Source organism: Brassica oleracea, chromosome C7 (genome assembly GCF_000695525.1).
Source record: "Brassica oleracea var. oleracea cultivar TO1000 chromosome C7, BOL, whole genome shotgun sequence".
NCBI classification, from domain to species: domain Eukaryota; kingdom Viridiplantae; phylum Streptophyta; class Magnoliopsida; order Brassicales; family Brassicaceae; genus Brassica; species Brassica oleracea.
The window spans coordinates 21,597,362-21,611,078 of NC_027754.1; positions in this window are offsets into that span (position 1 = coordinate 21,597,362).

Sequence of the window (13,717 nt, forward strand, 5' to 3'; positions counted from 1 at the left end):
GTCCAGACCCGGCCCAACTGCCCATGACTTGAACACTCAGTCCAGCTGAGTTGAGCTGATCCCCAGCTGTCCCAGCTGAGTGAGCTAGTCCATCTAGCTCAGGGAGCTGACACACTCTTCAGTGAGCTACACTGAGCTGCACTACACTTCACCTAGCTGGTCGAGCTTGCTTACTGCATCGCCCAGCTGTTATACACTGTGTCCAGCTTGTTTCCTTTATCTTCTTCAATCCTTCTAAGTCCCTTGGTCAATTTCCAGACCTAGACTTAGTTTTCCCATGATCCATTCTGATCACTCACTTCATCGAGCTTCACCTGGATCTTGTCCAGCTACCAGCTCGCTTGTCCAGCTCCTTTGAGCTTGTCTCCTTCTTGGATTAGCTATGCCTTAGCTTCCTGATGCCCTTAACCTTACTTCCAGGCTATGACACGCTTGTCTTTGGGCCATATGACCATACTGGTGCATTTCCACACACCGCAGTCCGTCCGGACGATCCTATCCAGAATCGGGGACATGACAAAGACCCTCAAGCTTTCGCTGTGAAATATACGCATGTAGCAAAATCTTGGCATTGGCCTCCTCCAGAGTTTCAATGAACAGAAACGGGACACAATCCAACACTTTTGCCAATTCCATCTTCTCATCTTGTCGAACAGACACATACTCAGGATACAATCCAAAATAACTTTATAATTTTATTTTAATTACACATATGATTTTAAATATATACTCTCTCTTGTTCTACAAAGATAGATTTTTTAATATTTTCACACATATTAAAAAAATGTTGTGAAACTTAGGAGAATAGTTTCTTATTCTTATTAATCATAAACACAAAGAGCCCTTTATATATAGGAAATTACATCGTCATAGAATAATGAAAAGAAGGAAATACAAATATGGAAAGAGTACATATCATAATCTAGGAAGGAAAAGGAAAACTAGGGTTTGCTGTCTCTCTCTCTAGGCGCCGGCTCTCTCTCTCTCTAGGCGCCGGCTCTCTCTCTCTCTCTCTCTCTCATGGCCGCTGGCTCTCTCTTTCTAGTATTAGCTGGTTATGGACATCCACAATATAATTTATAATACTCTCCATTGGATGTCATAACCATATAGAGTTTGTAATACGCTTTGGATGTTGCCTCATTAAAACTTTACCAGGAAAACCCAGTGGGACAAAACCATGGTGAAGGAAAAAGAGTACAACACGTATTACTCTCCATGTTCTGAACATCACTGAAAGTATTTCAGTCTACGCATCTCAATCTGATGCGTGAGCTTCCTGAACGTGCAAGTCAGAAGTGATTTGGTGAACAAGTCGGTTGAGTTGTCGCTGGAATGCACTTGGACTACTTGGACCTCGTCGGCTTTCTGTAGCTCGTGCGTGAAGAAGAACTTTGGTAAGATGTGCTTCGTCCGGTCTCCTTTTATGTAGCCATCCTTGAGCGGAGCAATGCATGCTGCATTGCCCTCATACATCACGGTTGGTGCGTCCTTGCCTTCGCACATCCCACAATCAACTCGAACATGTTGGGTCATGGACCTCAACCAAACACACTCGCGGCTGGCCTCATGTATTGCCAAGATCTCCGAATGGTTTGAAGATGTGGCCGCGATCGTCTGCTTCATGGAACGCCATCATCTGGCCGGTCTACCATGTGTAAACACATAGCCTGTCTGTGATCGAGCATTGTGTGGATCCGAAAGATAACCTGCATCAGCAAAACCATTTAATCCTTCTTTGTTTTGGTTAGTATAAAATAGACCCAAGTCTTTTGTTCCTTGCAGGTAACGAAGAACATGTTTAATCCCATTCTAGTGCCTTTGGGTCGGACAAGAGCTAAATCTAGACAATAGATTCACGGCAAAACATATATCTGGTCGTGTGTGACTAGCCAGATACATCAAAGCTCCTATGACACTGAGATATGGCACTTCGGGACCAATGACATCTTCATCGTCCATCTTAGGACGGAACGGATCAGTGTCCAGGCTGAGAGACCTCACGACCATGGGGCTAGATAATGGGTGAGACTCAGTCATATTGAATCTCTTGAGTACCTTTTCTGTATATGCCATTTGATGCATAAGGATTCCATCTTTAATGTACTCAAGCTGTAATCCCAAACAGAACTTTATCTTTCCTAGATCTTTCATCTCGAATTCTTTCTTAAGATATTCAACTGTTTGGGAAATCTCTCCAGAGGTTCCTAGGATATTCAGATCATCAACATACACTGCTATGATCACAAATCCCTTATTGTCAATTTTTTTTAATAAAAATACATGGACTGATCGGGTCATTCTTATAGCCCTCTTTCACTAGGTACTCACTTAGTCTATTGTACCACATTCGACCTGATTGTTTCAATCCATAAAGTGATTTGTTCAACTTTATTCTGTTCTCGAGAACTCGATTTGTTTTTCAATTCAATACCCTCTGGGACTTTCATATATATCTCATTATCCAGTGGACCATATAAGTATGCAGTTACTACATCCATTAACCGCAAGTCTAAGTTTTCTCTTATAGCCAGAATTATCAGGAATCTAAAAGTAGTAGCATCCACCACAGGAGAGTATGTCTCCTCATAGTCTATTCATGGTCTCTGTGAGCATCCTTGTGCAACAAGCCGTGCTTTATATCTCACGACTTCACCATGTTCATTTCTTTTCCTCACAAAGACCCATTTGTATCCAACTGGTTTGACATCATAGGGTGTCCGGATTATAGAACCGAAGACACCTCTTTTCTTTAAAGAATTTAACTCCACGTTTATAACTTCTTTCCATTTGATCCAATTTGATCGTTGAGTGCACTCATAAATAGACGTGGGTTCATGATCCTCGTTTAAATCCATAAGTTCAAGTGCTTCCTTGTATGCAAATATATCATCAATGTCGACATTCTTTTTGTTCCATTGTATCCCAGACAAGACATAATTTATTGAGATCTCATTATTATCAGGACCTTCAGTACCATGAAGCTTGGCGTCCCAAGCATCAGTATTAGGCACATTAGGTTCCTCGGCCCTGTCTAAGGCCTTAGGTTTGGTCACGACAATCTCTAGGGTTTCAGGATCGGCCGCGGCCGTGTCTAGGGTTTCGGCCTCAGATGCACCTTTCTTTGTTTTCCGAGGGTTCTTATCTTTGGAATCTATTGGTCTACCACGTTTTAAACGTTGTCTAGACTCTGTAGCAACTTGATTGTGTCCTTCTTAGACATCAATTCGAATTGGTGCATTAGCAGCTGGTATATATGACTTTGTTACTCTTTTCGGGTCAGCAAAGGAATTTGACAATTGATTAGCTAGCTTTTGTAAATGTATTATCTTTTGGACTTCTAAATCATATTCTTGAGTCCGAGTATCTTGCCAAGATAAGGATGCTTGATTCCATGTAATTTCTTTTACCAGCTTATTGTATATCTCCCTAATGTTGGATGTTCGGATTCATCAAAATGACAATCTGCGTATCTGGCCTTAAACAAATCACCCGTAGTTGGCTCAAGATACTTAATAATCGTGGGACAATCATATCCAACATATATCCCCATCCTCCTTTGAGGTCCCATCTTTGTTTTCTGTGGTGGAGCAATTGGAACATAAACGGCACAGCCAAATGTTTTAAGATGGGATATGTCTGGCTCATGACCCGTAAGCAATTGTGATGGGGAATATTTATGTTCACTAGATGGCCTGATGCGTATGAGTTCGGCCGCATGCAGGACCGCATGTCCCCAAGCTGAGACCGAGAGTTTTGATCTCATAAGCAATGGTCTAGCTATTAGCTGTATTCGTTTAATGAATGATTCGGCCAAGCCGTTCTGTGTATGTACATGTGCCACGGAGTGTTCCACACTTACCCCCATGGACATACAATAATCATTAAACGCTTGGGACGTGAATTCACCAGCATTATCAAGACGTATAGTCTTTAAAGGAAAATCTGGAAAATGAGCTCGTAATTGAATTATCTGAGCAAGCAACCTTGCAAACGCCAAGTTGCGGGTCGACATAAGACATATATGCGACCGTCTCGTGGACGCATCAATGAGAACCATGAAATATCTAAACGTCCCACAAGGTGGGTGTATTGGTCCACAGATGTATCCTTGTATTCTTTCCAGAAAGTTTATCGTTTCCTTAGTCACTTTAACTGGTGATGGCCTAACGATGAGTTTTCCTTGTGAACATGCTACACACGTTAGGTGCTTAGGAATAACTCGTTTTTCTTTCAATGTATGGCCATTAGTGTTCAGTATCAACTTTCGCATCATGGTCGAACCAGGATGACCGAGCTGGTCGTGCCAAAGAATAAAATTCTCGGTGGCCACTCTGTTTAATGTGGCATTGGCTTCTATCATACTGACTTTAGCATAGTAAAGGCCAGTAGAGAGTACAAGTATAGTCTCTAAGACATTCTTATGGCCTTGGGCGATTTCTATGATCTGAAGGAACTCTTTGTTTCCTTCGCCCTTAGTCTCAATATGGAAGCCATTCATTCGGATATCTTTAAAACTCAATAGGCTTCTCTTAGAGCTGGGTGAATACAATGCATCAAATATCTCTAGATGCGTACCCATAGGCAATAGGATGTTAGCCTGGCCGTAGCCGTCTATTAGGTTGGCTATACCCGCAATGGTACTTATATTGGCGTTTTTAAGAGTTAGGTTTAAGAAGTATCTTTTGTCTCTTAAGATCGTGTGGCTTTACCCACTGTCTACCACGAATATATCCATTCTTCAAAACAAGATTATAGAATGATTCTTTAGAGACTTTATATCAAAAACTTTCATCCATTAAATTATAATAAGAAAACAAGTTCAAAGAAATATCAAAACATAGAAAACATAAAAGCAAAGAACACAAAGGACTTAGATGGCCAAAATCAGCTTGATTCTTTTAGACAATCTGATGTTTCATAATCCATAAGATCATCTCGTTCATGATTAAAATCATCTTCACCATCTTGATAGGTCAGATGGACTTCAGGATTCTTCCCTTTCAAACTCTCTTGATAGAGGTCAACGAGATGTTTGGGAGTCCTACATGTCTTAGCCTAATGATTGCCCATACCACATCTATGGCACATAGATTTGGTCGAGTTTTGTGGCTTAAAAGAAGTACCACGGCCTCGGCCATGACCTCGGCCATGACCTCGGCCATGACCTCGGCCAAACGAGTTTCCTTGGCTACGGCCATAAGAGTTATAGTTGCCTCGTCCTCGACCAAAAGAATTTCGGCCACGACCACGTCCTTGCCATCTCCCACTGCCACAGCCGTGTTGGCTATCACTCTGGACGTGGTTAGATTCTTTCTTAGGCTCTACAGCCGCATGTGCCTCAATAATGGGGTTGATCCATGAGGTCTCATTTCACTGTTTCTCATCAACAGTTCATTGTTTTGCCCAGCGAGCAATAGACAAGAGATCATATTAGCATAAGTCGTGAAGCCCTTCTCACGGTACTGTTGTTGTAACAACACATTGCTTGTGTGGAAGGTGGAAAAGGTTTTCTCAAGCATATCCTTATCCGTTATATCCTCACCACACAGTTTCAATTTAGAAACTATCTTAAATAGGGCTGAGTTATACTCGTCCACGGGCTTATAGTCCTGGATCCTGAGATTTCTCCAATCATACATAGCCTTTGGTAAGATCACCGTTCTCTGGTGATTATATCTCACTTTCAATTCTGTCCAAAGGTCTAATGGATTCTCAATGGTCAGATACTGATCTTTGAGACTCTCAGTTAGATGATGGCGAATGATCAAGATGGCTCTGTATCTATCTTTCTCACTAGCATCATTGTCCTCAGTGATACATTCACCGAGTCCCTTGGATTTCAGGATGATCTTAGCATCAAGTGCCCATTGCAAGTAATTATCTCCAGAGAGATTTAGGGCAGCAAAATTCAAGTTGTTGATTTTCGACATCTTAACCTCAAATCGGGTTGAATGGACCACCAACTAGAGAAGAGCCGCGAACTGAACGTTGAGATCGAGTCGCGAACGGATTGCTTGCTGATCGTCGCGAGCTGGAACTGATCGGGTCGCGAGCTGGAAGAGTTGAGATCGTCGGTTGCGAGCTGAGACGGGTCGCGAACTGTGTGCTGATATCGAGTCGTGATCGTGCTGAGTATCGAGCTGGCTGCTTATCGGGTCGCGAATTGAGCTTAGATCGGGAATGCCTTGAGTATGGATGAAGGTTCACGATCGGGTTTAGGGTTTCACGATCGGGATGGGTTCGAGCCGTCTAGGATTATCGTCGGGATAAGTTCGGGTTTAGGTCGGGACTTTTGCTTTAGGGTTTTAGAGTAATCGTGCTGATAACGTGTTGTGAAACTTAGGAGAATAGTTTCGTATTCTTATTAATCATAAACATAAGGAGGCCTTTATATATAGGGAATTACATCATCATAGAATAATGGAAAGACTAGAAAAGAAAATACAAATATGGAAATAGTACAAATTATAATCTAAGAAGGAAAAGGAAAACTAGGGTTTGCTGTCTCTCTCTCTAGGCGCCGGCTCTCTCTCTCTCTCATGGCCGCCGGCTCTCTCTCTCTAGTATAGGCTGGTTATTGACATTCACAATATGATTTATAACAAAAAAACACATTAAATTACCGTAATAAATGTATTGTTTTCTGTAATTTTCAATTTTCAATAACTTTTAACCAATAGTATTTCAGTAAAGTCAATTAATTTTTTTAAAGTTTACAATTTTTTCATAGAAAACACAAAAATACAAAAAAATTTTTTTCTAAAAAGTCTATCATTAAGGAACGGAGGGAGTACTATATAGCCGGTTTGTTTATTATTTGAGTTAATTAGATTTGCATCTATTTCTCTGAATTCAACTATAAATTTTTTTTTGTTCTAAATAGATAAATTTGATTAATTATTATTTATATTTAGGTTGGTTGTTATTTTAGATAGAAAGATTATGTATAACTTAATATAACAATAATATGTTAAATTTTATTTTAAATAATATTAAACATACGAATTAGATTTGCTTGATATTTTTATTATGTGCATGTTGGACTGTAAAAGTATAAAGAAAAAATTAAACTAAAACCAAAGTAAACATAAAGCAAAAACAAAGATTTTTCAATATGGTAGAGTATAATACTTTTATTTTATTAAAATATTTAGAGCTGTGCTAGTTAAAAAGCTTTTTGTAATTATTCTATCAAAATAGGTTTATATTAAAGAAGTATTTTAGTTTCTTTTTCTAATATATTTATCTTGCTTAAGATATTTATTTTTAAATATTATTTAACATTTTAGAAATAAATATCGGTTTTTACGATTTTTTATTGAAAAGTCATGTTATTTAAGTAAAAAATAAAATTTATATAGATTTATTTTTATTATTTTTGTAGTCTGATACAAATGTAAAGAAAGTTTGAATTTTTTTTTTATAGAAACTAATATGAAAACCATCTCAATCATAGTTCCTATAAAATATTTTTAGTCAATTAAAGATAACTCGCTCTATGTTATTTAAATTATTTTGTAGTCATCTAAGAAAATGTACACATATGTTTATTGCATGACTGGAAATAAGCTAGATTTTTGCGATGCAGAACGTAGATAGATTCCTCCTCTGATCTCAGCTAGCTTGGGAAATACAGCTAGAGTTGCACTAATTGGGCCTCAACGAAGGTGAGTCAAAGCTTCACACAGCGACTCCATTTGTGTGGCAGACACAATTCCCGGTCTAAAGGTGAGTTTTTACGAATTCGGATAACAACAAAAAAATGGCTATTGAAGCTCAATTGTGGTCTCAACTACAGCACCATGCTCAGCAACAAACTCTATGGATGTATGAACATATTGAGAATAACACATATAATCAATTTCAACCGCTGGTGGATGAGGAATTCTGGCATGCAATGATGACAGAGATACCAAACTGATAGCCTAATATGATCTGGATTCTCAGAAATCATCGACTGAGCACTAATTTGATCTTTATGACATCAACCCAAATGTGCATTGAGGTCCCTCGATGTAGTGGCATTATTAACAAAATTATGAATGTTATGAACAAATACTGTGCATATTGTTTTTTATTTATGTGTAGTACAATACAACCATAGCTTCCATGACAGCCCACAACACTTCATTTCATATTATTTTGTGTCCTTTTCCATAATCTAAATGGTATGAGCATTGATATGCAAAACAAAGGAAAAACAAGTGATTTATATTTGAAATCCGCTATCATTTGAGTAATTTGCAAGCTCTAAATACATATGAATCAATAAGTGTTCAACAACCACGATCTCTCCACTACATGTTAAAACAAGCATATATCACTCTTTAATATTGAATGATTATGAGAAAAACGAAACTGATGTTGCGTGGAAATCATTCTTACCAAATAAAATTGTTCTCTATTATCAAAGGTGTCATTATTTGAGGGTCAATAACAATTCATCAAATCATTTGAAGTATGCAGAGTCAATCAGAAGTAAAATTTATACTCGACTCAACTTTTACATATAAATAAAAGAACAATGCACCACAATTCAATCAACATTTAGTTACATTAATCTTTAGTGATAGAACAAATTACAACCAAAATGTCATAACGGTTTTCATAAGTTCAAATATGATGTTCATCTAATGGCGTCTAATAGTGTTAGGTTAGCTTCAGAACCTGTGATCATTCCTGTAATCTCTTGTAATAATACGTGGAGATCACTTAACCATTTACAATATAACCAAAGATTTAAAGTAAAACATAACCATTGTTTTCTATAGAACATATCCACTATGTTATTATCTTTTTCACCTCCAAGAAGAAGCAACAATTAAACTTTTATCCTCCCAGCAAAAAAGGAGCTCACCCATTTCCTCTTTAACCTTGTACTTACTGCAATACTCTTCCTTAATGAGGCTCTTTATACTGCTTCTCACTCTTGAACTCATTGGCCTCGAACTGAAACCTGCCATCATCATCCTAGCTCTCCATTTACCAGCAACCTCGTACCTGACAATCCGTTCATCTCCTTCGCGAGTTGGACTGATTCAGGGTCATCAAGACCGGTTAGCCTCAGGCGAAGGCGCTTACCGGGAAGTTCAGCAAATTGTTCTGATCAGTTTCATGTTTTGGTTTCTTTGGTGTATATCGAAATATATTATGTGAACTTCATTTTCATCTCTGATTGTTTCGACTACTACACCGTTAGCAGCTAAGAATCCAAATTTGAAACAAGGCAAGCCCGGTCCTGACCTAAAGCTCCACAAGCTAGGGCTTTAGGTGCCAAAATATATAAGCTTTAGGTGCCAAAATATATAAGCTTCAAATTTGGATTCTTAGCTGATAAAAAAAATAACAATTTTTGTATCCTCTCTCTTTTTTGTTTAATTTTATATTATTAAAAGAAATTAAAAAATCACATTAAGCATATAAATAAAAAAATAGATTTTTTGATATGTTATATTTTGAATTTTTTAAAAACGACTATAAATTACGAAAATTGTAAAAGTTCCACACTGAAAATTTTGTAATCAATGGTTTAACTTATTTTTTGTTCAATCAAGATACAAATGATCATAAATCGTCTGAATATAAAGTCTCGTTAATAAATATTCATATATATATATATATATATATTAATATCATTTAAATGAAATTATACACTATATAAAAATATATAAATATGGTAAATTCAAAATATGCATTGAAATTTTTTGAGATCTTAGTATTTTAATTTTGAAATTTGTATTGAAAAATACAACATTAAAATTTTTGTGATTAACGGTTTAAATTTTTGTTACAGTAACTATAAACATGTTAATAAAATCATATGAGTAGTAAGTTTGAATAATAAATATTTATATTAAAATATACTATATATATGAATCTATGTCAATATAACTAAAGTTTAATTATATACCATATAAAGTAAATAAAATTATTGTTTTGATTTATTTACCAAAAACATGATTGGAAATAAACATAAGGTATTGGTTTTGATTTATGTGTTTACTTTATTGTATATATTTTTATGTATCAAACTATTTTTTAAATAGGTGGTTTCTAATATGTTATTTGATCCTGACAATCCCAGAAATACACTTCTTCAAATCTTAGTGATTTTTAATATTCGAAGTACTATATATAATATAATTTCATTCAGAGTAAATATTTTAGTCTTGATTTTATTCCTAAAAAGCTTTTAATGAAATTATTCCTAAAAGGCTTTTAATGAAATATCATGAAAAGATTCCAATCACGTCTATTTGAGTTTGTTCGAAGAATGAGAGATTTGATCATTCGTCTAATATTTGTTTCTCTTTAATACCCTATCTAGCTATTATAATTGTAAGAATTAGAGATTTGAAATATTTAAACAAATATTTCTTAGTTTATACATAGTTTACATATACTAGAATAGTAAAGTATAATATATATATTTTTTTTACCGGTATACTCTTGCATAACTAAACCTCAAAAGCGTAGGTTAATAATATAAGTAATTTGTTTTGTTGTTCTAGAATTAGATGATTTTTAGAGCGAAATGGTGAATATATACTAGACATGCATTTATATTTCGAGTATGCACTTTTATTCTACAATAGCTTGATATATTAGATTTGAACAAAGTCTGCCGGTGATTTTTTTTCAAAAAAATTTGATTCTTAGATATCTATTTGGAATGGAAGTATTTTTCACAGATGTCCATTTTTTAAATTGACACTTATGTAATTCACCGAATTCACAAAAAAAAAATTAAAAAAGAAGCAAAACTCATATCAGTGAAATAAAAACGAGAACGAAAGCACAATTTTATAGAGGTAGAAAATGAAATCGTAAGTCAATAGTAAACAAATTGAGAGCAGAAAACCCAATCCGCTTTCGTTATTTTACAATCGATGTTGCCTATCTGATTTTGTGATTTCGGTTCCAAATTTAATCTCTTTTTGTGCATATGACGTATTACAAATAATAAAATGAGTTGTAATACGTTAACTCTTCAACAACGATGATACATTTAAGCGACCAACATTTGTATTCGTCATTTTATAATCGATGAAGATTGTAGTATTGCAAAATGTTAAAACCATTTAATGAATAAACATTAATATAAAAAACTCACTCTGCGCATTTACGCGGATTATCATCTAGTTCATTATTATATTCAAATCCAAACGCAGAAGTCAAACACTAGTAGTTATATTATCACACCACACGGAAATCAAATTAATCTGATCCAAACGCACAAGTCAAACACACCAAATATTTTTTTTAAAAATCAAAGGCCTGATTAAGGGAGGCCTATGCTTCGGCGAAGCACGGCAGTACTCTACTGCACTCATAGGAGCCACATAATCTTCACCTTTGCACAACTTACCCTTGAGAGCCAAGCATCCTGTAAGGTCACTGAACACACTTTTGATTATAGCTCTCCGTTCAACTGACTCATCAGTACCATCAAAAGCCAATCCTTTAAGAGCTATATAGAGGACTGAACTTTTGGCCTTGAGCGGAGTCTCCTCATCAGTTTCTATAGCCACTTTTACAAACTCTAAACTGGAGACAAGAAAACAAGATTTACCTCTGAAATTTTCCCATAGCTTTTGCAAAGAGAAATGGGGGATATTACAACTGTGGCTATAAAGAAGGATGGAGGATGATCATCCTCAATCAAGTGTCCGATGCTTAACACGACAAACTACACCGTTTGGGCTATTCGTATGAATATTTTACTTAAAGTTCATAAGGTGTGGGAATCGTTGAGAATGAAACAGTTGAACCTGAGAAGAACGACATGGCAACAGCATTGTTATTTCAATCCATTCCGGAGACGCTTATTCTTCAAGTCGGTGAGCTGGAGACTGCAAAACAGGTCTGGGTTGCCATTAAAACTCGTCATGTTGGAGCTGAACGAGTTAGAGAGGCGCACCTACAAACCCTAATGACTGATTTTGATAGACTGAAGATGAAGGAAACCGACACCATTGATGAGTTCGTCGGCAAGTTATCGGAAATCTCATCCAAATCAGCCGAGGAATCTAAGCTCGTCAAGAAGTTCCTCAAAAGCCTACCAAGAAACAAATACATCCACATAGTTGCATCTCTTGAACAACTCCTAGACCTAAAAACAACAACGTTTGAAGACATCATTAGTCGTTTGAAGAATTATGAAGAGCGTGTATGGGAGGAAGAAGATGACAGTCAAGAGAATCAAAGTAAACTCATGTATGCAAACATGGAGAATCAATCGAACATAGAGAACTATAGTGGCTACAGAGGAAGAGGTCGTGGAGGAAGATACCAAAACCGAGGAAGAGGATGTGGGAGATCGTATTGGGAACCGCTGGATATGTCCAAAATCACATGTTTTCGATGCGATAAGAATGGACACTTCGCATCAGTTTGTCTTGATCGCCTACTCAAGCTGCAAGAAACAACGGAAAATAAAGAGGAAGAGACACATGAGGCCGACGGCTTATTGATGCATGAGATTGTGTATCTCAATGAGAAGAATGTACGGCCAAAGGAGTTTGAATCAGGGAATGATGGAGATCGTATATGGTATCTCGGTGACGGAGCTTCAAATCATATGACGGAAATTGAAGTTATTTCAATGAGATTGATGAAACTATCACTGGAAAAGTACGGTTTGGAGATGATTCAAGGATAGACATAAAAGGCAAAGGAGCTATATTATTTATAACTCAAAACAGAGAGAAAAAGGTTCTAGCAGACGTGTACTTCATCCCAGACCTCAAGAGTAACACCATCAGTCTCGAGCAAGCAACGGAATCGGGATGCGATGTCAGAATGAGAGATAACTATCTTACTCTACATGACAAGTCTGGAAACTTAATAGTCAAAGCAAGTAGAGCTAGAAATCGACTTTACAAGGTGATCAAGGAGATAGACGAATCGAGGTGTCTTCAACTTCAGATTCAAAGCGATTCGGGAAAGCTACATGCCAGGCTAGGACACACTGGGTTCAACGTAATGAAGGTGATGATAGGAAAATACTTGGTCTCAGGACTTCGTAAGATCAAACTCGAGAAAGAAACATGTAGTTCATGCCTCCTTAGGAAGCAAACAAGAGCACCGTTTCCGAAAGCAACAACCTATCGTGCAAGAAAGTTACTTGAACTCATACACGGAGATCTCTGCGGGCCAATTTCACCACCCACTGCTGGAAAGAAACGATATATGTTGGGGTCAAAAACGGTTACGACGAAGTTAACATTCAAGAACGTCCGAAGAAGAAAACGAAAAAAAACCTTCTTCGACAAATACTTTTTCGGAACAGATTCTTCCTTACGAAAAGCTTTGCGGAGGAAACACGAGACATCGGACAAAAGCTCAAAAAAGGTCGCTACGCAGCGACCAAACGCGTGTTCCCGTCGCTACGTAAGCGTTCGTTCCGGTCGGTTGCTACGTAGCGACCGAGCTGCTACGTAGCGACCAAGTGTGCGTCTGCTCGGTCTCTACGTAGCGACAAAGCTCTTCCGAAACGTCGATACGACATTAGTTCATGCATTCTCGTCTACCCTTCGATGCTATCTCTCGAAGACCGTAGCAAACCCATTTCACGTTCCGCGCCATTCTAAGTTATCGATCAAACTTTACCGTAAAAACCACGGAAAGTTCGTTCTTTATCGAAAGAAGCCGTAATAAACGCTTCGAGTCAGAAGACGGCCCAAAGGGACCTAAGACATGACTTGAAGTCCAC